We start from the raw sequence: 11,543 nt of genomic DNA on the forward strand, positions 1-11,543 counted from the left end.
CCCGCAGCGGGTTTTGAAAGGAGCAATACTGTCAAGAATAGTAAGGCAGTGATCATTAAAAGAGTCAACCAGAAGCTCCACATCATCATCATCATCAGGAGGTGTTGTAAATGAAAAGAGGGAAGAAAACTCTGCGACTACAAAACTGTCAATAAAGCGTCTGCGCTTACTGGTAACCTGAGAAAAAGTCTCCAAATAACAGGAAATATTAAAAGTGACAACCTTAAGGTCACTGAAAACAACATATTTTATATGTTGATTATTAAGAGTGAGTCCATAAGTAAAAACCAGGTCTAAAGTGTGGCCTGCAGTGTGAGTAGGGTCAGACACATGCTGTGAGAAGTTAAAAGTCCATAATATTAAGAAAGTCCATAGCGGGATGGTTTGTTGGATCATTGACATGAAAATTAAAATCCCCAGAAATGATGATCCTATTTAGCTTCACTGTAGAAGATAAAAAATCCTGAAAGTCTGAGAGAAAAGGTGAAGCAGGTCCAGATGGTCAATAAACCAGGATGGCATATATAGGCTCATCTTTGCCTATTCGGACCATGATCATCTCAAAGGAGTTGTAAGTAGAAGAAGTGATCATTTGACATAAAAAAGTCCTCTTATAGATGACAGCAGTGCCACCTCCACGGCCTGTCATCCGTGGTGCAGATAAAAAAAGAACACCCCTCAGGACAGAGTTCAAGGAGATGTGAAACATCATTTTCACGCTGCCATGTCTCAGAAATAAACAAAAAATCTAAGCTCTCAGAGCGAAACAAGTCATTTAAAATGAAGGACTTATTGGCAATAGAGCGTGCATTAATTAGCGACATTTTAGCGGAGAAAGCTGCTGACCGTGCAGAGGGATCCACAGTGACATCAGGATGACGTGGCAAGCTGCGCAGTAAGTCGGGATTCCACCCGCGGTGAACTTTGGATGCCCACAGTTTCAGGTGACAACCTGTGTAGGAAATTTCTAGGAGCGTTTGAACTAGTCCAGCACCAACATATCCGAGGTTGAATCATCTGGCCGCACCGGATGCTGCCTCGTTTTTCCGAAGCTGACGGAGCAGCATGAAGAAGCCGGCTCTCTTCCCCCTCTTCCTTCGTCTGTGTGTCCAGAGCAGGGGCAGATCCACAGGTAAGAGAGGAGAGACGCCAGGAGGGACACCGGGTTCCAACGGTGGTGGAAATGTAACTTCGTTTTTATGACACTGAAGGTTGACCATCACAGACTTGATCGCCAGTAGCGAGTGGCGGTCATATGTCCGCAAGGAAGCCACCCCAGACAGAAACAGAACAATAAAATAAACATATGAAGTAAGCAAACAACCTGGCAGAGTCCAAGCCAAACACAGGCGCCATCTTGCCACAATAAAGTGTACTTGAACTTGAACTACTGTATCCCTACTTTGCAATTTTTCACTTATCGCGGGTGGGCAGGGTACGGAACACCCGCGATAAATGAGGGACTACTGTACATCCCAGGAAGGTGATGCCTGCTGCCTCTCCACCCCAACAAGGCTTATTGTCTTTATAAACTTATGACTTGCTACAATGGCTTGCAATATGAAGCAAAACAACAACAACAAAAAAGACTTAATTAAAGGGATGCATTCAAATCTATCACAGTTATGTGTAAAAATGTTTATGAGAAGCTGAACTGCAGAAAAGCTTTAGTCTATTATTTATTTACTCTTTATTCCTTTATTCAAATATTGTAAGCTGATACTGTCCAAGATGTTAATGTGATCCAAGGATATGTTGCTTTTACTAGAACTGAACTTTACAAAATGCATAAAGTAAGTAATCTGAAAGTAATAAAGTCATAATAAATGAAAATAGGTCAAAATCAATCTTATGAAAATGCTACAAATGACTGTAGAAAATGCATCTGTGACTCAAATTTCAACAAATGATAAATAGTCAAAAAAGAGTCATTTTAAATTTCTTCGTTGAGTGTCTTTCTGTAGAAATTTAAAAAATTTAACGGTTTATACACTCACAATTTTCTGATTTATTTGTATTTATGGTACATGAGTAGATTTGAGCAAAAACATCTATTTCTTCATCTCTTCTACTCAGAAGTGTCCCTTAATGCAACACATGATCAAAACTCACGTATTTTTTGCTGGAGTTTTCACTGCATTGTGTAGTAATGTAGTGCAAACTGCACTCTTATCTAGTCTGTAATTATTCATGCTTACAGATTTTAGTAAGAATTAGATTTGAGAATTATGCACAGCTTTTTAAACCAAAAAAATACCTTGCTATATTCTGTGCTTCTGTTAAGCCGTGACCCCTCACAGTTTTAGACTGGGTCCAGGTGTACAGTCACAGCTCGGCTCACATCCCTCCGTCTTTTATGTCTTTGGTGGTGCTGTCATTTCGCTATAATCCAAGAAAGCCTAAACTTGTTGTGTGTATGTGCTTGTCATTTCTCCACACATGAGACGAACAAAGAAAATAACTGAATGCAGCTTAAAAGCCAAGAGTAACTAAAAGTTTATTCTTAAACATAGAACATGTAATTTTTTTATGCACACACTCATTGCAATGTCTCACTGTACTAAGAACTCTGAAAAGTGCATTTTAACAAGACTTGAAATTTTATTAAATTACTGTTAATCAAGTTAAAACTAAAGAAAAGACCAAAATACAAAAGTGAAGTGCCTTAGATTTAGGTTTTGGTTGCACAGTATTAGGACCAACATGCAGTTACAATAGTAACATTGAATTGTGTGATGGTGATATTTTTTGTAAACAATTCAAGTTCTTCTCACACTGTCATCACAACACTCATACTCACTGTACTGTAATATTTCAGCTTCCATCATCTAAAATGACTGCAGATGTTCAAGGCGGAGTCCAGCTGAGTATTCTAGGATTTATAGCTAAAATATGTATACATTTATTGTAATTCTTTACAGTACTAATGTTACATACACTGATAATATGATAGGTGCGTAAATCACCAGCTTTACCATGATACAATATTATATTGATTTGTTTGTATGATGATATGATTTTTCTCAAAATCACAAAGTTTGTCACGATACGATTTCGATTCTATTCGATTCACAAGTCTGCGATCGATATATTGCGATATCAAATGACTATCTCATTTACATATAAATACATTTACAAAAACAATTCAAATATGATTTAACCATTTTATTTCTGTTATTACAAGCACCAGGCATTTAAATAAAAAATAAAAAAAACATTTTTCTTAATCAATGAAAAAATAAAAATAAATGACCTGGTCAGTAAAGTTTCACACTTCTCATGTTTAAGCGCATTTATTTAAACCAGTTAACTTAAAATGCACTGATTGCCTCCAGCAGGAGGGTGAGTTTCATTATATGTGTTTTCTACCTCGTCTGCTATGTTGCTGAGGCGGCCACAGAGCGCAGCCGTGCACGGAAATGGTGACACAGATGTGCCTTGGGAATTTCAAAATAAAACCGTATTTTAAAGATGACGATATGAATCGACGTTTCAGTTTTGCCACAATATAATTGAATCATTAATCATTGAATTGATATATCAATTTAAATCAATGTATTCTTACACCCTATAATATGCTGATGATAAACTTTCAATTTACCATTTAAAAAGACATGGACCAAAGTGGGTATGACTGTTATATAAATCTGCACCTGCTGAAATGTATTGTGCATGTTGTTTTTTGTTGTTTTGGGGCAACACGGTGGCTCAGTTTGTAAAGATGCCAGTTCTCAGCTAGAAGGTCACTGGAACGAATGCTGGCCGGGGGCCTTTCTGAGTGGAGTTTGCATTTTCTCTCTGTATGGGTGGGTTTTCTCCAGTTTCCTCCCACAGACCAAAAACATGCATGTTAGGCTGAATGGTAACTCTAAATTGTCCCTAGGTGAAAGAGAGACAGTGAATGGTTGTTTGTCTTGTTTTTCTCTGTGTGTCCCTGTGATGGACTGGAGTGTCCCCCGCTTCTCCCACGGTGACTGCTGGATATGGGCACCAGTGAACCTTGTGATCCGAAAAGGAAGAAGCAGGTAAAGATAAACGATGGATGTTCTATTTTTTCTTTGTGTCATTCATGAAGTTAAAAAAAAAATCCACGTCTAAAACACAACATAAAAGCAATATCTATTCCTATTAAGGCCCAGTTCACACTAATTTTGTTAAACGAACTGGTTTCTGCTCACATGCAAACAACAACTTTGGTGTAGACAACAGATAATTGTCTAGACAACAGATAATTCTTTTTTTTCCCCAAAGTTAGGATTTATCGAACTTTGTTTTCAGTGTTCTAAGTGTACAAAACAAATGTGCAGAAATCACCCATTTCATTTAGTGAACACACTAGAAACAACAACTATGAAGTTTTTACAGTTTTTTTCTGCATCTAGTTACTTTTATCCTGACATCTGCCATGATAATCCTGTCGAAAAGGTCGATTACTGCAAAGAAACATTAAAAAACACTGAATTTAAAAAAAATCTGCTGTTTTAGGAGGATTACAAGTAAAGGAAAGAAAGTTTTTCTCAGTATGTGTTTTGATGTGTTGCTGTGAATTGTATCCTAAATGTCCTGACAAGTGTTAAACTTCTTTTTAAAAAACATCTGAGGATTATTTACAAGTGGTAAACATTTATAAATAGTATATTTGGTCATTTTAAACAAAAGATGGAGTTTTATTCACCCGGTTGAACCCTAACCCTAACTCGAACCATAACCATAACCCGGTTGAAACAGACAAACAAAAAATATAAAATAAACAACACGTTTCAGTTTAAACCTGACAAAAACATTATTTCAAAATTACAAAGGTTATTAGAAAAAGAGAGTGTAATGAAACAAAGCTATGTTTTTTCAGTTCAATTCAATTCAATAATACTTTATTAATCCCAAAGGGAAATTAAATGTTCTTGTAACTCATTATCCTAATTTCATTATGAGATGTTATAGATACTGATGGCTGTAGACAGGAAGGATCTCTTGTAAAGGTCTGTTTCACAGTGGATCCAAAGAAACTGGCAGCAGATGCTGTTCGATGCATCCACCCATACTCAGTTGGCCTCTTGGTTCCCTGAGCTGTAGGACCACCTGAACGCCAGGCTGAACTCTTCCCAGAGCGATGGCCACTCCTTCCAGCAGCCTGCCGAGCTACTCACCGCCGCAAACAGCTGGCTACAGGTGCCGGGGGACGATCCCAGTTCTTCTGCTGTCACAAGCCATGCTTCTTGCCAGTTCCAGAATCTTCTTAGGAGATCTTAGGATCTGAGTGGTCAGGCACTCAAGCACAGTTGTCAGGTAGACAGGAATGCATCCACGGAGCCTCCTTTTCAACTCATTTGAGATTTGAGGTTGTAGCTGAGATTTTATTTGAGCTTTTGAGATCGTAAACAGTTGCTCCTGGTTGTAAAAACCACGTTGGTGTATGGTTACGCATCATAACAGATGTCCAAAAGAAAAAAGGTTTCAGTAAAAATCCTTCCAGATGCACAGCATCCAATACCAGAGGAAATAATCGTCAAAAAAAAAAAGATTTTTATCCAGAAAAACAGAAATTAAAGTTTCCGAAAGAAATATTTCAGAATGAATGCAACAGAGCTACTCGAACATGCAGCCACCCCGAGCGGTGCAATTCTAGAACATTATTTGAGTAAATTTAATGATTTTACAGTATGTTCTGAAAAACAGTATGTTTTTATTCATTGGTATCTCAAGTTTGTATAAACTCTGAAGCACTTTAACAATACTTCTATATTTAAACAAGAGTTTGCACTCCTCACTCCAACGTGTCAGTCTCTTCTCTGTCTTTGGGTTTCACATACAGTACACACACACAAATACACACAAGCACAATTCCACACACAAATACGCTGGCACTAACATAGGGAAAGCTGTAACTCAACTTCAAAGGGAAACCTGAGAGGGTCATGAATAATCACAGACATCTTTGTCTGCGGGGGAAAACAGCACTGTCCATCTGCCCTCCATACATACAGGGACATTAGTTCATATCACTGACGCAGTTTATAGCACGGCCGCTGGGTGCACTTCTCAGTTTAACGGGTAAAACAAATTGCATCATTTCCATGTTGTCCAAAGTTACGAATATTAAAGTCATGGAGAAAATGGACAAATGCAGGTAAACATTCTCTGAAGCAACATCCCAAACATCCCACAACAGCAAAGATAAGATAAAATGTTAACAGATAAAGTCATTGATTACAAATCAAGGTAAGAAACGGTTGATTTATTCTAACTCTGCAGATTTTTGAGGAAGGGTTCATAAATGTGCTGACCCTTTTTTTTTTTTTTCCTAAAATGAGGACACAAGTAATTTTTCTGTCATTATTTTACAGTGTTAACAAAAAGCAAAGTACAGGACCTACTGAGAAGTTAGATATTCTGTGTATTTGGGCCAAATTAGTGGAGCTTTGTCTTTCCACTTCTTTATGAACGACAGAAAGGTGATGAAAACCAGTCAGCTTCCATCTGGGATACACTAGCAGCCAAACAATTTTTCAAAATGTTGTTTAAATAGATCCAAATAAACTTTTTTTTTTTTTTTTTTAACAGCTTTACTCACTGGCCCAAGCTCAAACTTCTGATCTTTTTCTTTTCTTCTTCTTAATCCAACACACATGTGCAGCTGTCAATGCAAAACAAATGTATCGATATGAGTGAGGAACAAGAGAAAAGCTTCTGAGGCTTTTATTGTTGTCGTTTGATTGATTTTTAAAAACTATATATGTTCAAAATACCTGCATTTGACATGCTTTTCCAAAATAAACCAGATTAATCCAGCACATGGATGAATCTGAATGTCACTCAGAGGTTTTGGTGTGTAATGCTGGTTTGTGAGCGTAAACGTTTGCAATGACATTCTTCTCGCCAAACGCCGAGAGGAATTCCCTTGTAGGAGTGGCAACCATTTAGCACATGAGCTTCTTGAGCACAAACGCACATTTTAAAATATCAGTTTAAAAACAACAACAAAAGTCACCCATTCAAGACCCTGGCCCCACCCAAGGATAAACTCACTAACTTCATGTTTGACACTGGAGCTCATCAGAATCTACAAGTCTTTTGAGGGTTGTGTAACATGAGTGGCGAGAAAGACAGAAAAAGAGGGGGGGGGGGGGGGGGGAGACAAGGTAACCTGATGTCCCTGGAGTTTACTGAGCAGTAAACGAGTTTCCATTGAAGTTTGGAGACCCCCATTTTTTTTCCAACCTTCTCTTCTGTTCTCACCTTTCCCTATTTTGCTTTGACCTGCTCTGTGCACCCTCCCCGTCTGAATATACCAGGAAAATTAATCTGTCTGAAGACCTGTGCCAGCACATGACATGACAAACATTAAGCAGTGTGATCTCGTATTTAATTTTTTTAATAGCACCTCCAGATGCAGTTTTTCCCCCCTCTAAAGAGGATTACTGCTGCTGGGCTCAAAATAAATTCACAGGCTCCACGTTACCTTAATGACGGGTAAGAGAGAAAAAAGCCCAGATTTTATGATAAACTCTAGTTTTCTGTCCTCTGTTGAGACACACTTTAACTTCACTTTCAAATGAGTAAAACTCACCACCCTGCAATGATCCTTCTCCTCTCTCCCCAGTGAGGTAAAACTTTAAAAAGTCTATAGTCCACCTCACCCTTTTCAAGGCCCAGAGTAAAATTATCCCAGACTCAGAGTCCTGCTCCTGCTTTTCAAAGTTGTGCATCCAGGTCTTGGCCCATCCACTTCAGTCTGTCTCCCTCCTACACTATCTGAGAAATGGATTGTTCTGCAAGTTTAAAGAGGAGTCCCAAAGCTCTTCCCTCCTCTTCCTGTGTTAAGGTCCTAGTGCCTACCTTTTCCTCTTCATTGTAATACAAAAATGAAACACCTTGCTGCCAGGGTTGAGCAATAAAAATACCATGCATTTGTCATATTTTGATGATCTCAACTTTGTGAACAGCAGCACATGGAAAGTTAATATTATTTTTAGTTACATGTGTGAGTGAAAACTGAAAAATATACTTTCTGTTTGGCTGTGATGCAGTTAAAAACTAAATCTGTAACTTACTGTGCAACTCATCACAACTCGCAGGCATCATGACTAATGGACACAATTTTTTTCAGTTACCCTGTTCATTTTATAGCCTAATTTAATTACTTGGGAGTAATAATAAAATCCTTGTAAATTAGGTAAGACAAATCTATCGAGTCCGCTAGGCGTGCAATATTGTAACTTCACAGTAGTGTGATGTAGATGTTTTGTAGAGAAGAAGAAAGCAGCACAGTTTGAACCCAGCATTAGGGAAGTTTCTAACAATGAACAAAGCTGGTGAAGGCAGCGTGTCACTAATGGACGAACGAGCAGAAGCAGAGCTGACTGGTCATTGTGCAGAGCCTGTAATTTACAGATTAGCCTCCATGGTGGGAGTTTAACTACACTCAGTTTCGCTTTGTGTTTGCTACTTGCACACGTTCAAGTCAGCGGGAAATTTTACAGCCTGTTAATTCTTTATTCGCACATAATGCTGGTAAGCCCACTTCAGGCAGAAGGTTGCAGAGGTTGCATTAAGTGTAGAACCACTAGACTGAGGAAGGGCTTCTACCCTGAAGCTGTTAGACTCATGAAGCCCTAATCAGGATAGTCACTGTTAGAAAAAAGAAAAAGAAAAAGAAAAATCACTGTAATGACACTTTAACTGGTGATATGTGACTTAGCCATGCTGCTGATCTCATGATGCTGCTGATCTCATGCTGCTGTATTCATTTATACCCATCTGCTCACCACAGACTCATATTCGGGCTGCTGTTGTTATGCTGTATTGTCTTACATTATTAGTGTTTAGCATATATCTTAGATCTTTTAACGTACTGTTTGGTGTTTGCTTAGCGTAGATCTTAGTGTATATCTTAGATCCTTGTATACTGTTTCTTTTTATACTTATATATTGCTATTGTTGGATGTAACTGGGACCCTGTGTACATAATTTTGTTCCGCCTCATGGACCACATGTGATGGGAATGACAATAAAGTTGACTTGAACTTGAACGTCAGACAAAACACAAACAACAGACATTAATGCTATGGACCTTTTTGTCCAATCTGTTACTTAATGTATTTCACTTTTGTTAAATCACTTTGTTTCATCATGTCACAGCAATATAAAAATAATTTGTTCATAGTTAGTCTCTAATCTAAAATAGTAATAAGTTTCTTTTGGCTGCTCCTTTCTTCAGGGGTTGCAACAATGAACAAATTTGCATGAAGGATTTGGTGATTGTTTTGCACCAGATGCTCTTCCTGGACAACCTGGGCTCGAACCCACAACCTCAGGATTGCAAGACTGCGACACTGACCACCAAGCTACAGCAGCCCCCAGTCTCTGATCTAAAACATAAAAATTAAAACTCAATTTGAAGCCCTTTAAATGACCTGAATGCAACATTAACCAATGATAGTTTTTCCTAGTTCATATCTTAGATCTTATTACTGTTTTTCTTTTACGTTATTGTTGGATGTAACTGGGATCCTGTGTACACAATTTCGTTCCACCACATGTACCACATGGGGTGTGAATGACAAATAAAGAACCTTGAATCCTTGAATCTTGATAGACAGACAATAATACCATTAGTCAAGATACAAACTGGTTTTAGTAACGACAAAGTCATCCAAACCCCTAATGCTCTCATTCATGACCTCCTTAATTTAGCTGATTTTTTTTGTGATTTTTTTTCTTAATGATCCATTTTATTTATGTGAGGAAAACTTCCAACTAATATTTAAAACTTTGCTTTGCAGTGTGTCTAAATATGTCTAAATAACCACTAACATGGTTATAAATATATATAATTTGGGGAAAATCATTAATAATACTTTTCAGACAACAACAACACTGTCAGATTTAAAAGATGATTTTACAAAATATCCTCATGCTTCAAATACCGGAACACAGAAATTCGTGCACATACAAGAAAAGACGTTTGATGGTCTGTTGCAGCCAGGAATTCTGCTATGTTACTTGTCAAAAGAAAATGCAGAGAAAGAGGGGAAATAAAACAACCAAATAAGTCAAACGCTACAACCGTGGTGTCCCCTCACTGTGATTACCACCCACCACACCCTGCATTCAGCAGTGTTCAGTCTCTGGTATCAAAACAGTCCCTTTCTGACAGACCCCAGCCTTTCTTGTTTATACGTCTTTATTGTGACTGTTGGTCTTGCTTTTGCACAGTTATTCTGGTTTTGTGTGTTTCTTTCTTACATGACTTCTCTCTAACCTGAACTGTAATGTTGTCAAAGCCCCTGGCGCTGAGAACATACCAGCCATGCTCTACGACAGACAAGGGGGAGGGGGGGGGGATTGTGTAACGATGTAATTGCGCTTCAAAACCATTTTAGTTCATTTTTAAAAAGTATATTCTGTTGTGATGTTTGTGAGAAACTTTTATTAGTTCTAAATTACCCTGAGCCAAAAAAAAACAAAAAAAACAGGTGAAAATATGAGAAGTATCCATCGTCAAGGAGTTTTGACCGTCAAGGTTGCTTTCAACTGAAGCTCCTTTAAGGGCAGCATTGTTCTTTTCAGCCTTTTTGCATGACATCTTCTAGTGTCTGTGCATGTGTGTTTGTTCATTTGTGTGTGCACGCTTGCGTCACTGTTAAAACTGCCTTGGTCCTAGTTATCAACTCTATGAAAGGGGAAACCCCCAGACAGCGAACTATGGCCTGCACCCAACTCTGAGATTGGTTAAGGGTGAGAAATGATGAGGAGGGGTGAGCGCTGTGCTTGAGAGTGTGGTCAGTAGGTCGAGAGTGCACCGATTCTCTCATATTTCAGGCATTTTGATGCTGGGGCTGCTGCATATGACTTGTGTGGATCAGTATGAACGTGTTGCAGGCTTAAACTTTATTACAATTGATTTAAATATGTAAGTTTCAATAGTTTTCAATGCAGTAGGCAATTTGTCAAAGCTGAATTTATCTATGACATATGTCAATGAGATGCAATAGTTTTTTTTAGTAAAGACAAGTTTATTGTGCATGATTATTTAAAGAAATAATAAAACCGAGATTACAATCTTTCCTCTAAGCGTAAAATGAATTGTTTGTGGTTGTGTAAAGCTTTCATGCAGCACAGTCAGCTACAAATCATTAAAACAATGCCTCAACATGAATGTGTGTGTCTTTTAGTGTGCTCTAATTCAGTTGCAGTCTTGTGCTAATATGTGGTCTACAATTTACAGCTCTCTAAATTCCCTTAAATGCCAGTAAAGCCTTGAGAGCCTGTGCTCATAGCCACACAATTGTTCTGATGCATGCTCAACAAGGCCACATCATTCAAATCTGCCTGACTCAAAACAATTTGTTTGCAAACGTCTGTGTAATATTCAACTGCACAGGAGCATGCATTTGCAGCAGCACATAATTTACATCCAGAATCAAATACACTCATTGCTTTCATGCAGGCACTTGACGCCAGGATCATCTTGAGCCACGCTCATCGAGTTTCTGACTGATATCTCAGGGATGAATGACTTTTAACTTTGGCACAAAAATGCT

The 11,543-nt window shown here is 38.2% G+C and overlaps 1 protein-coding gene across 1 annotated transcript in view; it reads right to left on the reverse strand.

The window, feature by feature from the left end:
- LOC119416918 (nerve growth factor-like) overlaps window positions 1–7,744 on the reverse strand; it is a 32,475-nt gene extending 24,731 nt beyond the window's left edge. Inside the window, exon 1 of the mRNA XM_037684114.1 lies at window positions 7,568–7,744. The gene's annotated coding sequence lies outside the window, so the exon portion shown is untranslated. The remainder of the gene's footprint in view (window positions 1–7,567) is intronic.
- Between the last annotated feature and the right edge of the window lie 3,799 nt (window positions 7,745–11,543).

Source organism: Nematolebias whitei, chromosome 11 (assembly GCF_014905685.2).
Source record: "Nematolebias whitei isolate Nwh7 chromosome 11, NemWhi1, whole genome shotgun sequence".
Lineage (NCBI taxonomy): Eukaryota > Metazoa > Chordata > Actinopteri > Cyprinodontiformes > Rivulidae > Nematolebias > Nematolebias whitei.